Raw genomic sequence first — 18,608 nt, forward strand, 5'->3', positions numbered from 1 at the left:
AGAATTTCTGTCATCATGCACTTATCTGCTACTCTTAAATTGAGGCATACATGTAGTAACAGCTATTATTTTTATTTTTAAAATGTATTCATAGAGCAAATAAAAGAATCATGGCAAATATAATGGATAATTTTGATTACATGAAATTATAAGGCTTTTGCACAAAAAAAACTAATGCAGCCAAAATTAGAAGGAAAACAGGAAACTGGGAGAAACAGCAAGTTTCTCTGATAAAGTCCTCATTTCTCAAATATATAGAGAACTAGGCCAAATTTATAAAAATTAGAGTCATTCCCCAGTTGATAAATGGTTAAAGGATATGAACAAGCAATTTTCAGCAGAAGAAACCAAAACTATCAATAGTCACATGAAAAAATGCTCTAAATCACTACTGATTAGAGAAATGCAAATTAAAACAACTCTGAGGTACCACCTTACACCTATGTGATTGGTTAACATGGCAAAAAAGGAAAATGACAAATTCTGGAGGGGATGTGAAAAAACTAGGACACTAACACACTAGTCTGACCTTACTGGAAAACAATTTGGAACTATGCTCAAAGGGCTATAAAAATGTGCATATCTTTTGACCCAGTAACAGTACTACTAGATCTGTATCCCAAAGAAATCAAAGAAAAGGGAAAAGGACCTATTTGTAAAAATACATATATACATATATATAGATATATATCTGCAGCAGCTCTTTTAGTGGTGGCAAAGAATTGGAAATTGGTATGTCCATCAATTGGGGAATGGCTAAATAAGTTGTGGCATGTGATTGTAATGGAATTCTACTGGGCTATGAGAAATGATGAGCAGGACTGTTTCAGAAAAGTCTGGGAAGACCTAAATGAACTGATGCAAAGTGAAGTAAGCAAAACCAGAATACAATTTTACACAGTAACAGTAAAATTTTAAGGATGACCAACTGTGAAAGACTTAGCTATTCTTAACAAGACAATGATCCAAGACAATTGCAAAGGATCCATGATGAAAAACACTACCCACTTTCAGAGGAAGAACTGATGAACTTTGAATATAGATGGAAACATACTTTTTAAACTCTATTTGCTTGTGTGTGTGTTGTCTTTTGCAACATGGCTAATAATGGCAATATATTTTGCATGACTTCATATGTACAATCAAACTGCTTGCCTTCTCGATGGGTGGGGAAATGGTGGGAAACAGGAAAAGAATCTGGAACTCAAAATTTTTAGAAATGAATGTTAATTTTTTAAAAATATGTAATTGGGAAACATTTAATAAATTATAAAAAATTTTAAATGTACTTATAGATTTAGTTTTGACCCAAACTTACTAACCAACAAACTCAAATGCTTAATTCCAAATACATTCAGATAAATTATTAATTTAGTTCAACTCTACATTTTGCAAGTATGGAAACAGGCTGGGTGGTTAGGTCTTACCTAAAATCTCACAGCAACTCAGAGACAGAATGGAGACTGAACCTGGATTTAATGGTAACCAATACAGAATTCTATGGTAATAGTTTCCAAACTTTTTGATTGTGCTCCTCTACCAATAAATATTTTTGAGCATGTACCCCCTATATTTGCTTATTTATAAACTATATACACATACTACTGTACTGGGCAGCTAGGTGGCATAGTGTATTAATAGAATGCTAAGCCTAGAATTAGGAAGATCTGAATTCAAATCCAGCCTCAAGATACTTATTAGTTATGTAACTCTGGGCAAGTCGCTTAATACTGCTTGCCTCTGTTTCATCTGTAAAATGAGCTGGAGAAGGAAATGGCAAACCACTCCAGTATCTTTGCCAAGAAAATCCCAAATGGGGTCACAAAGTGTCTGACATGACTGAAACAACTAAACAACAACAAAAACTGCTGCACTAATAATTATATAATTATACAACCTAATCAGAAATAGGAATTTTAAAATAATAAGATAAAAGATGAAATATCTGATTCTATTAGTACCAGGGAAACACTGGAATTTATTGAGTAGGGGTGGTAAATCACTTTTTGGCATCTGTATGGAAGATGGATTGGAGAGGAGAGAGATTTGAGACAGGGAGACCAAGCAGGAAACTATTGTAATATGCAGGTAAGAAGTGATGAAATCCTGAATTAGGATGGTAGCTGTGTAAGTAGATAAAAGGGAACATATGTGAGAGATTTAGAAACACAAACTGAGATACGGCAATTGATGTGATCTTTGGGATGAAGGAGAGTGGGGAGGAGAATAGGTTATAAATCTGGGTGACTGGAAGGACAATAATAATGGGGAAGTTTGGAAGATGGGGGATTTGGGTGGAAAATAATGTAAAGACATCTGTGATATGTCATGACATGCCTATCTATGCTTATCCCAAGTGATTCAATCTGACTTCCCCTATTCCCAAATGAAAAGGGGAAAGATCAGACTCAATTAGTCAGTATAGAACCTGCCCAGTAAGAGATCAGGGGCAGAATTTTCCCAATGGTACCTGCTTCTGTGGGTTTCTAGATAGCAGTACCCTGAAGGGTCAAAACCTAAGCTCAGAAGTGAATGGACTGGTAGCTTGCACAACAGAAGGAGGTACAATGGAGAAGCATTAGAGGATAAAGCTAGGTGTGCTTGTCTTAGACATAAACACCAGTGGTATACTCGTAAATGTTTAATAACTGGCTTTTCAGGTGGAAAAATGCATAATACACTTTTAAGTTTAATTTGCATTTTTAACATTTTCTTCATCACTTTCTCAAGTTTGGACAATCAACAACACAGTGAAACCATCATTTGCAGCAGTGGTGTAACTGCTCACATTGAAAATTTAACAATGAACTCTCTCATGCCCCAGGAACTGACTCCCAAACACCACCTGGGTCTCATGATGGGCTAGCAAAGAGTGAGTGATCCACCTTTCCATTCTCACTTGGTTGATCACACACCCTCTGGGGTCAGGTCCTAACTACATACTTTGTAGACTATTGCTCTACTGGTGTTCTTGTTTATACATGGAATGCTTTAAAAAAAATTTTCTTTAAAAAGAAAATTAAAAGTCAGTATGAGGAATTTTAATGAATTAATGGTCCATAAGCATTGCTCATTGATCTTGAAGTAACTCAAGAATAGACTTGAGCAACTATGAGTCAAAATATTTAACCTTTTGCTATTGAGGGCCACAGTGCCAGAATATTGGTGAAATCACAAAGGTGTTAATTCCCGCCTAAGAGGAATTACAAAACAAGCCACACCAGGACAAGTATCTGGTGTAATTTAGTATGTCTAAGATAAGGTCTCATTTCAAAGGTTATTAAAAAAAAAAGGAATCATCATGAAACTGGAGAAAAAGGAAAGGAAAAACAACAACAACTTTTGTCCTAAACAGGAAGAACTTAAAACAGAAAACAAAAGATAGGGATAAAAGAGTGTCTCAGGGAACCAGGACCAATCTTAACATCTTTATAAATGATTATAGGGAGAGAATTCACAGTAAAATATCCAAATACAAAAATGATTCGGGTTTCCAAGATGATGGAAGGAAACCATAGAAAGATCTTACAAATTTTTGCATAGAGGTAAAAAAAAAAAAAAAGCAAGTGAATTATAACACACATTGGAAACTGCAGGGACAAAATGAATCCTTAAATAAAATGAAGAATCCTAAGACATCAACTGAAACTCAGAATGATAGATGAATCATTGTGGATTCTGCCCTTAAAAACATCAGGCTAATGTACTACTGTGGCCAAAAACATGTCCAAACTATTGGGCATTGTCGGGAAGAGTACTGCAAAGTGAAAACCTTAAAATGGTGCAGTATTTGAATAATACCCATAATATCCTTTGCAGTTCTAGTCTTTACACCTCTACATGTAGGAGGCAAAAAAATAGGGAAGGCAAGAGATGCTGCTGCATGAAAACAAACTACAACTTAACTGAGGTAAATTAGGTATAAGAAAATGGAAGTTCACATGATTGGTAATATGAGAATCTGAGAGATAACAGTCTTTAAGGTGGATGTAAGGGAGAACTACCGATCCCACAGAGACCTCTTATGGTACTAGAACACTGGGTTGGCTGCACCTTGTTTGACCTAGTATGGCAATTATCATTCTTGTCATTATGAGTATTTGGGGAAAAGATCCTTAAAACTAAGACCACGAAAATGTGAATCAAAGTGCCTAGCACACTGATCCAACACTAAGTGCACGTTGTTTCTTCTTTTCTGTCTTTAGATCCTACTAGCCCCTAATTCGTAGTTAGAAAGGCTTTTTGCACAGACCTACTATCAGATTGTATATATGTTATCTGAGGACTAGTATAAGTTCAGAGAGGCTTAAAATCAGATTGACTGTAAGGCTTTTTGGCCATAGAAATTCTCAAACATCATCTTAGTTGTAGAAAGGTTGCAATCAGTATCACTACAGGATCAACAGCCAGGAAATCATGGATCCTTGACATATTGAAGGAAGTTCAACTGTTAACAGAAATGGCCTTAACCTCATAAACAATGTTAACCAAACTGAGTAGGCTCTTCTCCCAATTAATTCATGGTTAATACATTAATCTCATGTTTTAAAAAATACAATCTGAAGATTTAACTCTTCCTAATTTACATTCTAAGAAAATATTAGCTATGCTAGTCAGCAAAGACTTCCTATTTGCTCTAAATAAAGATAAAATAGGTCAGTATTTTAAAGACTGTTAAATAGCTCTTGTTGCTAAAGCATATAAAGTCCACTTTCCAACCCTCTCACAGTAAGAATAACACATTTTTACCCTGAAAGGCAATGATACAGCTTTATATAGCAAGCAAAATTGATACACGAATGCTATAGTGATGTGTTCTTGAACTCAGGAATCATTTAATGCACATGAGAAATCAAGGACAACTGTTTACAAAACTCAAGCTTAAACAAAAAATAAACCAAGTTTACACAAAATCTTTGAGCTCTGCTCCTCCTTCCCCCAATCAGTTACAGACAGACGTAATATAAGAGTCTTTTTACCACAGACTAAAAGAGCAAATAAGCAATCAAAACTTCAACTAACAGCTTGTGACTAAATTTTTTGGGTCAGAAGAAGAACCATCATGATGGCTAAAGTGAACCCAGTTATGAGGCACAGTGTATAGAATATTGGGCCTGTAGTTGGGAAGACCTGAGTTCAAATTTCTATTCAACACTTGCTGGCTATGTGACACTGGGTAAGTCACTTAACATCTGTTTGCCTCAGTTTCCTCAACTATAAAATGCAGATAATAATAGCACCTGCTTCCCAGGATTGTTGTGAAGATCTAATGAGATAATATTTGTAACGTGCATAGTAAGTGATACATAAATGTTGGCTATTATTGTCTTCATCACAATTTCTATGATAACTTTTTGGCCAAAGACATAGCAACTTTAACACAGAAGTTTTTAAAATGCATGAAAGTCAGTAATTATTTAATAAGAGCTAGTGATTTCCTGGAAATCAAAATTACAAGAAGAATTTTGGTATATTTTGCTTTTCTCCATGTTTTGGAGAGAAAATGCTATAGGTGTGAGAGAAATGATTCAAAATTAAGATTGGTAATGAAGAGATCTGGGTGGAAGAGGCAGAATCAATTTGGGAGAACTTTGGGGAAAGAACAGTTTACTATTCATTTATCTATTAATTGTCTGGCTGGAGAATGGCTTCAGTCAGTTAACTACTGTTTATACATGTTGTTTATATAAAGTCCTCTTCAAAAGGTCAACTGGTACTTTCTTGTAGATTCTTTACCTTGAAAATGCAAATAGTAATAATATAAATGGAGCAGGAGGTTAAGGATACTTTTTTTTGCTTTATTTACATTTTTTAGCAGCATGGGAAAATCAACAGGTCAAATAAAAATCACTTTTAATATTTCACAGCATACAATGTAAATCAATTCTTAATATTTATATTTGTAAAAAAAAAATATTTATATTTGTCTCTTAGAAGTCTAAAAGAAGCCAGAATTTCAAGCATGAATCAATTAGCTATTCCTTTAGGAAAGCTATAAAATGTTTCCGTGCATTTGCAAATAGATAATCACTGACAAAATCAACTGTGCTTAAAAACTATATAATACTAAAAATCTGACCCTAATTACAAAATTTGAATAATAAATAAATGCAGTCTTCTGTAATATATTCAGTTTACTATAATAAAATTCAGTTTTCCTGTATCAGTCACCCTGCATTTGGAAAATTATTTAAAATTTTCAAATCATAAAACTTAGCAGTTTACTATCTGATAATCCACTGGTCTCCAAGGTGGGGGCTAGAGCCCTGGGGTTTGGGGGTAGCTTGATCCTAAGGGGAATGTGATCAACCAATAAGAGGGTGGCAACACAAGTCACATCACACCCTCCCTGATATCCGATCATAGGGGCTTATCTCTAACATTCTGCCCTTTCCCTCCACTGGAGCTCTTAACCACCCTCTTTCTGAGTGTCAGTCTTTCAGAGCAATTATAACCCAAATGCTACCAGGGCACTCACAATAGCAGCTGCAAAGGTGCCATTAGTAAATTTGACTTCCTCACCTCTCCATAATTACCCTTCTCACCATGTCACCTTCTGGTTATGGCAGTTATCCTTTGGAGCTTTGTGCTCTGGGGTAGTGACTGACTTCCCTCCTTTTCTATACACATACATATATATACTGGGGATAGGTGTTCAAAACATTTTTTGGATCAAAAAAATTAGAAGACCTAGTCTTAATCTACCAAAAAACTTTTATGGAATTAAAATCAAATATTCTCAGATCATGGGACTTTAGTGGCCATTTAGTCCAACCCTCTCATTTTGTAGCTAAAGAAGCTAAGGCTAGAATGATAAACAATTTGACCAAGATCACAAATCCACTCTTTTCACTGGGCCAAGAATTGTTTACAAAGATCACTGAGTACAATGGCCAGCAAAATATGGGGAAAATATGATGTCTCTGAGAAGCTTTAATTTTGACCTAAGGGGGGAAAAATATAGATACAGACATAGATATATAGATAGATAGATAGATACAGATATACAGATATAGATAAATAACACTTCTTTTAATCAGAAAAAAACACCATTTGCATTCAAAACAGAAGATCGACTATGACAGGAATACTGCTGTGTGTTCATTTAATGTGCAGAGAGAGTATTTTAACTCATCTGATCATATAACACTGTGTGACCAATGTACTATACAACGTTTGTGTATACCAGAAAACTTGGACTTAATTAGGAAGCTTGATTCAATAGCAAATAATTGCAGGCCTTTTGTTGCTATGTCTTAAAATCGAGCAAAAATCCACAACAGTAAGGAATTGCTCAGTATGAGTAGCAACAAAAGGGCAATCAACAGGTGGCAAGGTGAAGGAATGTGAACTTTAGTATCCTGGGAGTAAGCACATTTCCCATGTGTACTGCACTGGCTGCTTGATTAATTTATCTCTATAAACTCTGTCATGGTTTAGACAACAGACGTGACTCCAAGGAAATGATTAGTCAAAAAGAATTAGCTTCCTTGAGGAAGCTACATTTTCATAGATTATTTTTGGGTCTTTATTTAAACCAGAAAAACAAAATTTCCAATTCAACTCCCTTTAGAAACAGCTAAAAAATTCTTATATTATTTAGTTTTGGGAAACTGAATGAATCCTAGTGAACTTTAGTATCATAAAATACCATCCATCTACCATATTATTTATTATTATCCTACAGGGAATGTTTTCTTAAATTTGCTGCTTTGTGAAATTTATTATAATCAGACATCTACATAATATAAAATAGAAAAAAGGGGGGGAAAGGAAAGTGTTACCAAAAAGACAAAATGGTAGATACAAGGTTTCTCCCTGCCTTTATTACTGTCAAATTGTTATTTAACTTTTCATGCCTTATCACCCAACTCTATTTCAAGCTCCTTAATGATACTGACAATGTTTTGTATAACAAATGCATGCAAAAATAGTTTATTTGATAAAGCATTATTATGTTTACCATTTATTTTCAGAGGCAAGTCACGGCTATAATGATTTTTCTTTTATGTAGGATAGAGGTCTGTACTAAAAAATGAGGGTAATCAGCAGTCCTACTAGAGAAAGCACTAATTTAAGAATTGTTATTATAGAGTATTATGGACAAGGTAAATACTTCAATAGCATACTATCATAAAAACCCCAAGGAAAAAATACTTGCAGTGTTCTGTCAAAATGGAACCAAAATTTTATTCACAAATGGAATTTCTTAATGTGCTGGTTTTTCTATAGTCTTCAGATAGAAGCTGATATGGGTGCTGTGTTTTTCAAAGAATAGAATGTTTTATTTTGCTCTAATTTTTTCTATTACTGAATTAAACTCTGATGTATTGGTCTTGACAAGTGCTTCATGCTGATTGTACTATGTATGATAGTATAATCACTCCCCATGTATTTCACACTGGCTGACTGATTAATACAAGAGATTACCTGCAGCACTGATGGCAGGGCAGAATCCCTGTCCTTGTTCATACTAAGTTTTGCATATATGTGCGTGCGTGTGTATATTGGAAGTAGAGGGGTGGAGGCGGGGTTCTGGAGAACTGGGGAAATAGGGAGACAGGAAGGAAGGAAAGAAGGATAGAAAGTGATCTAAGGCTCTTAAAATTTCTCCATTACTTTCTAAATTTGCTACTTTCTACTCTCAAATATGAGTTTTACCTTGCATTTTTGTTCATTCCATCAGAAAACTTTTAAAGTTTTCATCTCAGTATTGTAATTGAGGAAGGGGGGGAAGAAAGGAATCAATATTATTGATTTGATTCTGGTGCAGAAGAGCCCAGACAAAAAAATGAAAGGATGATTGAGTAATTGAAAAATGACAATATCCTAATGAAATCACAAATACACCCACAAACATCTCTTAGTACAGTGGTTCAATGTTTTAAAAACAAAATACTGAGGCAGTGAGTGTTTAATAGATTATCTGGAGGTATGTATAACATGGGGTCCAACATCTTTGTGCATGTAAGTTTTTTCTTTATTAAACATCCTTCAGAAAAAGGAGCAGCAAGATATACTTAATCATATCTTTTTTTTAAAAAGAGGAAAATTTTCACCTTGGTACCTTGTTTAAGTTTTATTCAGGTATATTGATACCTGTTAAAACTTCACAGGCATGTCACAGGCAAGTTAGGATTTAACTTTTACCACCTCCCTTCCCCTAATGAAGTCACTATGCTCCATGTCTACACATCCCCCAAACCAACAATTCTTTTCCAAGCTCCCATTTCCATTTCCCTACAGATCATCTCTACCTGGATGCACTAAGTCACCTTAACATGTCTAAAACTGAGCTTCATCAGCTTTTCCTTGATGCCTATTCCCTCTTCTAACATCACTACATCTGTCTAGAGCTTGAGGTTATCTTAAGACCCTCCCTCGTAGGGACCAAGTCCTGCTAAGTTCATCTCTCATATTCATACCTTTCTATTCCCACTGTCATCACCTTAGTATAGATCATCATTACCTCTTGCCTAGAATATTACAGTTGCCTCTTACTGAGGCTTACTGCTTCCATTATCTTCCCCTGCCCCTAATCTATCCCTTAAACCACTGTTGTTAGAATCATTTTTTTAATGCATAGTTCTGCTCAGGTGACCCCTTTGTTTAAAAATCTTCAGGGACTCCAGATTCAAGTTTTGAATATACACCATTCAAAATTTTTTGTTTGCCATTCAATGTCCCCCATAATGTGACACCATGTTACCTTTACAACTTTATTGGGCATTGTTGGGCCCTGAATAGCTCAGAAGGAAAGTAAATAGCAATTGTTTCTGTTTTAGCCAGAAAACCTGGGGTCTTCCCCCTCCCAGATAGAATTTTTTTTTCTTTTTTTGATTAGGCAAAGAGGCCATTCTCTGTCTCATTTCTTATTAAGCCTTAATCATTGAATGGGTGTTGCCTCAGTCAAACTAAGACCTGTTAAAGACCTTAACTTGAAAAGACCAAGGTCCCCACTGCATCCTGGGACATCTCCAGTTGTCCTAATCTATATCTGGCCCAGAAGGCTGCAGAGGAGCAAGTAAGGCTAGTGATTTTGCACAGCCCTACCTCACTTAAATCCAATTCACTTTAAGTCATGGCATCACCTCTCTGATGTCAGAGTCCTCTTGGACAACGAAGGACAAACAACAACAATCTATGCTCCAGTCAAATCTCTGTTATTACACTTTAAATTCCTTGAGGGAAGACTTATCTTTGTTCCATTTCCCTCCCACACTGCCACTTGACATAGGGTTCTGTGTGCCCACTGCAAGTGCTTAATAAATGTTGAATTAAATGCCTGCTTAACCCTTCAGGCTTGCAGCAGCAAGTTTAGAAATGTATAAGCATGACCCATAATGAATGGAGCTGAGAAGCACTAACTTAAAATAGAGGTTTAGTCATAGTTCAGTCTCACATAAGGTCTGATGTCCATTATACAGATAAACTAGTCTAAAAGATAAGGGAAAGGAGGGAGGGTTTATATGTCATGATTGATTCAGTTAGTTCTGGCAGTACATCACACACATATATATATGAGCTTGCAAAACTTCTCCCATAACAGATGTAGCTGCTCCTAAATATATGAGAATCTTTTGCACTGTAGACAGACTGAGGCCAAAGTTAGAAAGTTCTAAAGTACATCGCCATCTCTTATTATAAAAATTTTCCTTAAACGCTAATTCAATGTTGAAAAAAAAAAAACTTCTGTCAAACTACATTAAGACAGATTTTCAAGTTCATTCTAAAACAGAACTGGCACAAAAAGATTTTATCATCATGTTCTCTCCTATCACAGACCCCAAGATATTCAACAGTAGTTTAAATAAATAATCTTTCTTTAAATAAATCAATCTGCTCTTGAAAAAATAGCTACTTTTAAGGCTGCCGAAGAGCCTAGATAATTGGCTTTATTTCCTCTCATCAATCTCTTTTAGTTTTCACTTTTCATTATAACCATCAACAACACTAGTTTCTTGTGAAATCTAAGGATATGAGGACTTGCTAGGATGAGCAACCTTCTACCCTGAACCTAAATCTTTTGTCATGTTCCTTACTCTATAGTTTTTTCTTCCCCAAATCAATAGCCTGATAACTAGAACTGGTTTGGATGTAACCTTTTTCAATGTTTTATCAACCAAAAATTAAGGTGAGACTAGGATAAACCTCTCCTCTGACAAAAAGCTGAAAAGAGAGGAAAATAAAGTTAAGGCAAAAATGAATGAAAAAGTATGAATTGTTAAAAGCAAAGTAAAAATAGTACAAAGATGCACTGTCATTCTTATTTGCTGCTAATACTTAAAGAAAGGTTATGACATTGGTTTCTTAAGTAAGCTAATCTATCATAAATTGGCAAGTTTTATTTGCAATTATACTACAGCAAATGTATGGACTATCTCACTTTCACCAGTTAATAAAGACTCTAACTTTGGATCATAATTCTCTGCATTCATTTAGACTAGATATCATAATTCATTCCTAAGCACAATGAAAAGATAGATTACCAGATCAGAGCTTTGCAAAAACACCCTGCAATAATGCAGTGGTGTCAATCTGGGGAGTTCCTACACAAGGCCAATGCAAGCCAAAACTGCATTTGCTAATGAATGTTAATACCAAATTTAATCATTACATGTTTTATCACAATCATGATGCTACACTCATGAGAAAGATTGGAAAAAAAGGCATTCTGTGGTATTGTAAAGTTTAAAAATAAGATGATTGAAAAAGGGGTATAAAAATAAAAGCAAAAAATTACAGCTTATAATCTCAACTGTCTTATCCTTCAATTTTTAAAAAGTAAAATGATGTTAAAACTACACACACAAGATATAAAAATTTGAAGACAATCTTATCTTCTATTAGAAGATGAAAACTATGCATAGTAATATACTACTCTAAGAAAATAACAATTTCCTCATAAAAAATATTCAAGATTTCAAAGATCCCATGACTTCTTCACAAAAGAGAACCAAAAACGGAAACAAAGCTTATAAAAATACGTGTTGCCTGTTTCCTTTCAAGGCCTTAGGCATTTCTAGTTTTCAAAACAAAATTAATAAACGACCAGAATGAGAATTTTCCAGCAGAAAAATCTGTTGTTTGGCATGCTCAGCTCCCAAAGAGTACTAACAGAATATAGCTTATGTGGTTTTACATTAATTGATACAAGGGGGTGGGGGGCAGAAATGACCTATTTTACTTATTTGTAATGAGGCTCTGGTCCCTGATAAGATTTTCCCTAAAGTGGTACAGGCAGTCTTTGAATAGAGTACATTAACCAAAATGGAGGAAATAACCCTGGTATGTGGAGTTCTCCATCACACATCATTTCTCATTATTCACCCACACTGCTGGCCTTTGCTACAATCAAGTTCAACTGCTTGGTCTGTCTCACATATTCATGTTATTCCTTTTCCCTAGAATCTCCATTTCTCTGCTCTCTCCTAATCTGCTCTAAAATCCACATCAAATTCAGTTTGTATAAGATTATTTTCCACTAATATGCATTAATTTAATGACAAACTGTTTTGCAAAAGGGTTCTTCTCTTGCTTCATATATATGTTTAAATCCTCCCTTCCTCATCCTCCTTTATTAGATACCTAACACAGGCAGGTATAGTGAAAAAGGCACTAGGTGGAGTCAGAAAATCTATCTAGGAAAGAAGGAAGGAAGGATTTATTAAGCACCTACTGTGTGCTGGGCACTGTGCTTAATGCTTTAAAAATGTTATCTCATTTAATACTCACAATAATCCTGTAAGATAAGTGCTCTTATTATTCCTATTTTACAGTTGAGGAATCTGAGGCAAACAGAAGTTAAATTAGTTGCGTAGGGTTACACAGCTAAGAAGCGTCTGAGGCCAGATTGAACTCAGGTCTTCCAGACCAGGGCTCTATCCACTTAGCTGCCAATAAGCAGTGTGACCTTGGATTGAGTATCTTCACCTGTGAATTTCAATTTCCTCACCTGTGAAATGAGAGGAGTGACTCATTCTAGAAGAGAAGGTGGGAAAATGATGTTGATATTGGTATGTGATGACTGTGTTGCATTTTATGTAAGTCAAGTCTACAAAGTGGTGGGCAGCAGGCCTAGATGGACCACTGAGAGGAAAGTTCAAGACTTCCCTCAGCTAAATGTGGGTTACCAAGTCTATTTATTTACCACATACTTCCTAGAATTCCAGAGGCTCTGGGAATTTCTATTTTCCCAATCCATCTCCCCATTGTAAAGCCCAATTAGGCTCCTTGAAAGACATAGAAAAAGATAAAGAAATGATTATCCTATATTGTAGTAATCAGTAGGCAACTCCACGTTTCTCAGACAATGGAGTTGGAAAAGAGTTGGAACTTTAACTATGCACTGCTTCCCCCTGCTATCAAAATGTTGGGGCCTAAGCCTCAATATAGCTAAGGCTTGCAAGAGTAAAAGGAAAGCAAAGGAGACATGATGTATGGCACAGAGAAATAAATAATGGTTGTTTCTTTTGGATCAGGTAGCTGGCACTTTTAAGTATCTATCCCAAGCAAAGATGTAAAAATTCAAATGTCTCCAAGTACCAGGCTAATCTGGTGACGTCTGAACAGACTTCTCATTCTCCTGGATCCCAATCCTACATGGTCCCCTGGAGTACTCAGACCTGCAAACCCCTGCAAAAAACCAAAAACAAAAACAAAAACCTGGCTTCTCAGTTCTAAACTGACATTCTGGCTCTGACTTCATTAAAAAAAAAAAAGGTTAATCAAACCTTGCAACGAGATTCACACTACAAACAGATATTTAACTATGGCTATTTTTGCTTATAAGTAGAGAGTGAGAGCCAACATTTTACCAGGAAAGAAATTTACACCCAGATCAGAAACTCTGAAAACGGGGAAGGGGGCTGAATTTTGTTGAAAATATTAAGTAAAGATGATCAATTATAATAAAACTGATCTCACTCACTAAATAACTTGTAATAGCAAGACTCAGGCAATAACAAACCTTTTCTACCAAAACAAAACAAAACAAAACAAAAACAAAACAACAAAAAAACCAAAACCCCCAAATCAAACCCATTTTTTTAAACATGCTCTCAAATAAAATACTTCAATATTCTCAAAAAGAAAAAAAGTATTTAAAATCTGATAAAATATTACATAATACATGGAAATCTGAGATTTTTTTCCCTCGATAAAACTATAATTAAATCTTATTTAACTATGACCTCTAATGACATCTTTTTAAATTAGATTTTAATAGACTGGCAGCCACAACCTATAGTTAACACAGAACAAAGTAAAATTACAGTTTAGGAGTAGTTTCAAGGAAAGGGAACAGTCAGTACAGATGAGAGGTTACAGTATATCCACTCATCCCTAAAGGATCCCATGGTAATTAAGTACACTGAACAGATAGCCATTACGGCTTACAGGAGTTGCTCTTACTGCCAATCACTACTGGGATGTTCTTTGGAATCAAAGGGTTTTTCCCCCCTTTCAGAGAGCTGCTTTCAAGACAATTTGCATGTGATTTAAGAAATGGACTGGTTGAAAAAGTGTCTTTCGTAAAGGTCTTAGAAAATGCAAAGCTCTTTCTCTAAAAGGGCTTTATTTCTATGCTGCTGTTTTTTAATTCTCATGTTTCTTACAGAGTTGAGTAGAATGCAATATAAATACTGATTCTGAACTCACTGGCACAGAATTCGGAAAAATGAATGAAACCCAGCAGAAGGCAAACCTAACTTAACACCCCAGGCAATTAATATTTAAAAACTGACTTGTCTTAATGTTGCCCTTTTGGCTAACCTGTGTTCCTCCAGGTAGATTCACTATAATATTGCTTCAGTTACACACAGATGCATATACTCCATAAAAGGCAACATGGTATAATGAAATCAGCTCTGGATTTGGAGTTAGAGGACCCAAGTTCAAAACCTGTCTCTGTCCCTCACTCCCTATATGATCTAGGACAAGTTATTTATCCTCCCTGGGTCTTAGTTTCCTCATATATAAAATGAAGGGGGTTGGACTAGATGACCCACAAAGAACCTGCACATCTATATGCCACAAAGGTGAGCGAAGTATTTTCTTTTAGGGAAAAAATATATAAAAAATAATCCAACTAGATCAATTGAGCACCATGAATTCATGTCTTGGAAGAGCAGTAAATACACGTATTATTTCAATGTTAGCTTTTAGAGACGGGATAGTAAGGGTCTTAGCAAGTACAACCATGAACTAGTTTGTGTCCATTAAAGAGAAAGAGGAAATGCCCCAAATGGTCATACATTACTAGAAAAATTCATCCCCCAAATACCCGTTACCCGGCACTAAATTATAGTAAGGCAGGTATATTCTGAAAATGATAGAAAATGGGAGGGGAAAAATCTCTCTGGCAGGGGCAGGAATCAAATATCACAACTCCATGTTGACAATCTATTGGGTGCTATCATTCCACCAAGCTGCAAAGATGCTTGTTTCAGATTCTTTTACTTGACTGCTTTCATCAGATTAAGCCCTTTCATGCTGTGAGTCTTTTTTCCCCCCAGTGCATCGGCCATTGCCAGAAATGGACACAATGAATCCACCGGTGCTAAGGAGTTAAGCATCTGAGATTTAATTTAACAGTTTCAGCTTTATTAAGCTGTCACAAGAACGGCCCCACTTTGATAACAGTAGCTGCTCCAATTATGGCTTGGTTTAGGGTTGACAAGTATAATGATTCATTCGTGGCACATGAGAAGCAATAAAAGGTTGTTTTGCATTACAGCTTTAAAAATGTGGGCACTTTTTTCATTTAATTTGTCACTTAGCTTTTGCTAAGAGGACATTTAAATTGCAGTAAAAGGCAAATGGGGCTTTTAGTTTAAATGTAATCCCCATATTTAAATGATCTGTAATGGCGCAGTGTTCGAGTGGGAACACTATTGTCTCACAGTGGGCCCTGATGGTGACATGTGACATTTGTATTCAGGTCCTGTATTATCCATGTGGCTAAAGGGCTTCCAATTTCATTTCACAGCCAGAAGCCTGTAGAAAACACCAATTAACTTGCAGATCCCATTTGCCGACAAAACTCAGCCTCTTCTCAATGTCTGGCATCTGGCAGTGCTCAGCATTTAATTCCAAAGCAGAGCCTTGAAGCAATGTGATCCCTGCACTGGGGCACAAAGTCAAATTTCCCCCTTTTATTAAGAAATAAAATCTTTTCCTTCTGTTGCCCAGGACCAACTTCAAGTTAATTTTTTGACCCAATATTAAGATGTCATCGCTAAAGTTGCCTTGCCTGAAATTCTTCAAAGATGGAATTTGGGGCAGGGAAAGGCTGACAACTGGCCTTTTCATGGAATCAGAGTACTCAGTGAAACAGAGATCTGAAAAAAGATACCATATTGGATTTATAATTTTACCCCTTTGATATTTCAACTCATATCAGGCTAGTTACTGATGGCAGAGAGGTAAACAGGAAGAAAGAATAGAATACGGAGAAACAGTACTCCTCACGTAAGACTAAAGTTAAGAATACTTTTATCATTCTTGAAGATCTTTGCTCTGACGCAGAATCTGTGTAAAACAGTCAAAATGAGCATGTGTGATTTATGACTCTAATAGAATTTAAATTTCCAATTGAGATTCATAATTTTCATAAACCAATTTGGAAAAAATGCAACTATGAGAGGTGAGATATGAGTTCGGATTAGAGTTGAAAATGATACTTTTCTTTAAGGACTATGTCACTTTATCTTGTTTCTTATTAAAATTTTTAGGTGTTAATTCCTCTCCTTATTGTTAATAACCAGTCCTTGGTAATGTATAATCCTAAACTTCCTTGCCTGAACACTTGAAAGAGAGATTTCTAAAATTTTGGTACCTTATTATTAGAACTCATTTTAAATAAGTTATTAATTATAGTTTTTAAAGTCTTTTAACTTTTTAAAAACTAGATAAATAGGCAAGTTAAGATAAGTTGGATATTTACAGGAAAAATGTGGAAGTTTAACCCAAAGTACCAGATATATTTTAATACTGAACTGTATTCCTTCAAAAGATATTTAAGTCTAATATTAGAATTACCTTTCTCATCTCAAATCAGTCCTCCACTTACCCTGAAACAATCTACTGAAATGGCAGAGAAATAGCTTAAGTTGTGATGGAGAGTTCATTATTTACTTGACTAAAGGTAAATACAGAACAACAAAACCTTAGGAATGAAAGAAACTGTACAGTTCATTTAGTCCAACTTCCCACCCAAAACAAGAATCCCTTGCCAACATTCCTAACAGGTGTTCATCTAGTCTCTGCTTTAAGCACTGATGAAGCCTAAGCTATTACTTAAGCTTTGTACAAATGAAGCTCAAAGTTACAGTATTCTTAAAACAGAATTCCAGAAAAAGTGACAACATTGTACTCTAGCAGCTGTTCTGGAAAACTTCATCTATAAGTTTTCATTCAACTAAGGCTTTTATATATATTGCATGTAACCTCATTAATTCTTGATTTCAGCAAATCACAAATAAAATTTTGCAAACAAAACCAATTTCTGAGCTTGATATTTATTCAATGAAATTTCAGCAATTCCATGTCCTCATACTAGGATGGCAAATTCTTTATCATCCTACTGTATGTTCTCTCTCTCTCTCTCTCTCTCTCTCTCTCTCTTCCCTTTCTGTCCCTCCCCTCCCCCCTTTCTCTCATCTGTTAAGGAAGAGACTGGGCTACATAATCTCTAAAGTCTCTTCTAGGATGAATTATATGGTATCTACACTTGGGCTCCATAATCAAGAACTTTTCCTGATATTTAATTTAATATCCAATTCAAAAAATGAATCAAAGAGATAAATGACATAAGAACAGATGACATAAGAAGCACTTCAGGATTTAGGGTCAAGAAGAAACTGTTCCCTGGACAAATGAGATTTCTGAGGTTCTCGTGAATAGTGTGTTGTAAGTTGTACATAAATTCAATCAATATATAATTTTCCAGTGTACTTATCTATAGATAAGGTGAGAGTTTATGACTAAACAAGAGATACAGAGGATCACGGAAAGTAAAATGGATAATTTTGATTACATGAAATTAAGAAATTCCTGCACAAACAAAACTACAAGTTTCTCTAATAAAGTCCTAATTTCTCAACTATATAGGGAACTGAACCAAATTTATAAAAATAAAAGCCAACCCCCAATTAACAAATGGTCAAAGGAAATGAACAGGCAGTTTTCAGAAGAAATTAAAGCAATCAATAGTCACATGAAAAAATGCTCTGAATCAGTATTTATGGGGGAAATGCAAATTAAAACAATTCTAAGATGCCACTTCACACTTATCAGGTTGACCAATGTGACCAAAAAAAAAAAAAAGGCAAATGCCAGAGGGAATATGGAAAAATAAGGATACTAATGCACTATTGGTGGAGTTGTGAACTGGTCCAACCACTCTGGAGAACAATTCGGAACTATGCCCAAAGGGTAATACAACTGCATACCCTCTGACTCAGCAATACCACTATTAGGTTTGAATCCCAAAGACATCAAAGAAAAGGGAAAAAGACCTATTTGTACAAAAATATTTATAGCAGCTCTCTTTTGTGGTGGCAAGGAATTCGAAATTGAGGGGATGCCCATCAACTGGGAATGGCTAA

The 18,608-nt window shown here is 35.4% G+C and overlaps 1 protein-coding gene across 1 annotated transcript in view; it reads right to left on the reverse strand.

Moving 5' to 3' along the window:
* The window catches only part of ZSWIM6 (zinc finger SWIM-type containing 6), a 209,084-nt gene that overhangs the window by 23,690 nt on the left and 166,786 nt on the right, over positions 1-18,608 (reverse strand). The gene's annotated exons all lie outside the window — the stretch shown is intronic.

This window comes from Vombatus ursinus, unplaced genomic scaffold (genome assembly GCF_900497805.2).
Source record: "Vombatus ursinus unplaced genomic scaffold, bare-nosed wombat genome assembly UNPS02014772.1, whole genome shotgun sequence".
Taxonomy (NCBI): domain Eukaryota; kingdom Metazoa; phylum Chordata; class Mammalia; order Diprotodontia; family Vombatidae; genus Vombatus; species Vombatus ursinus.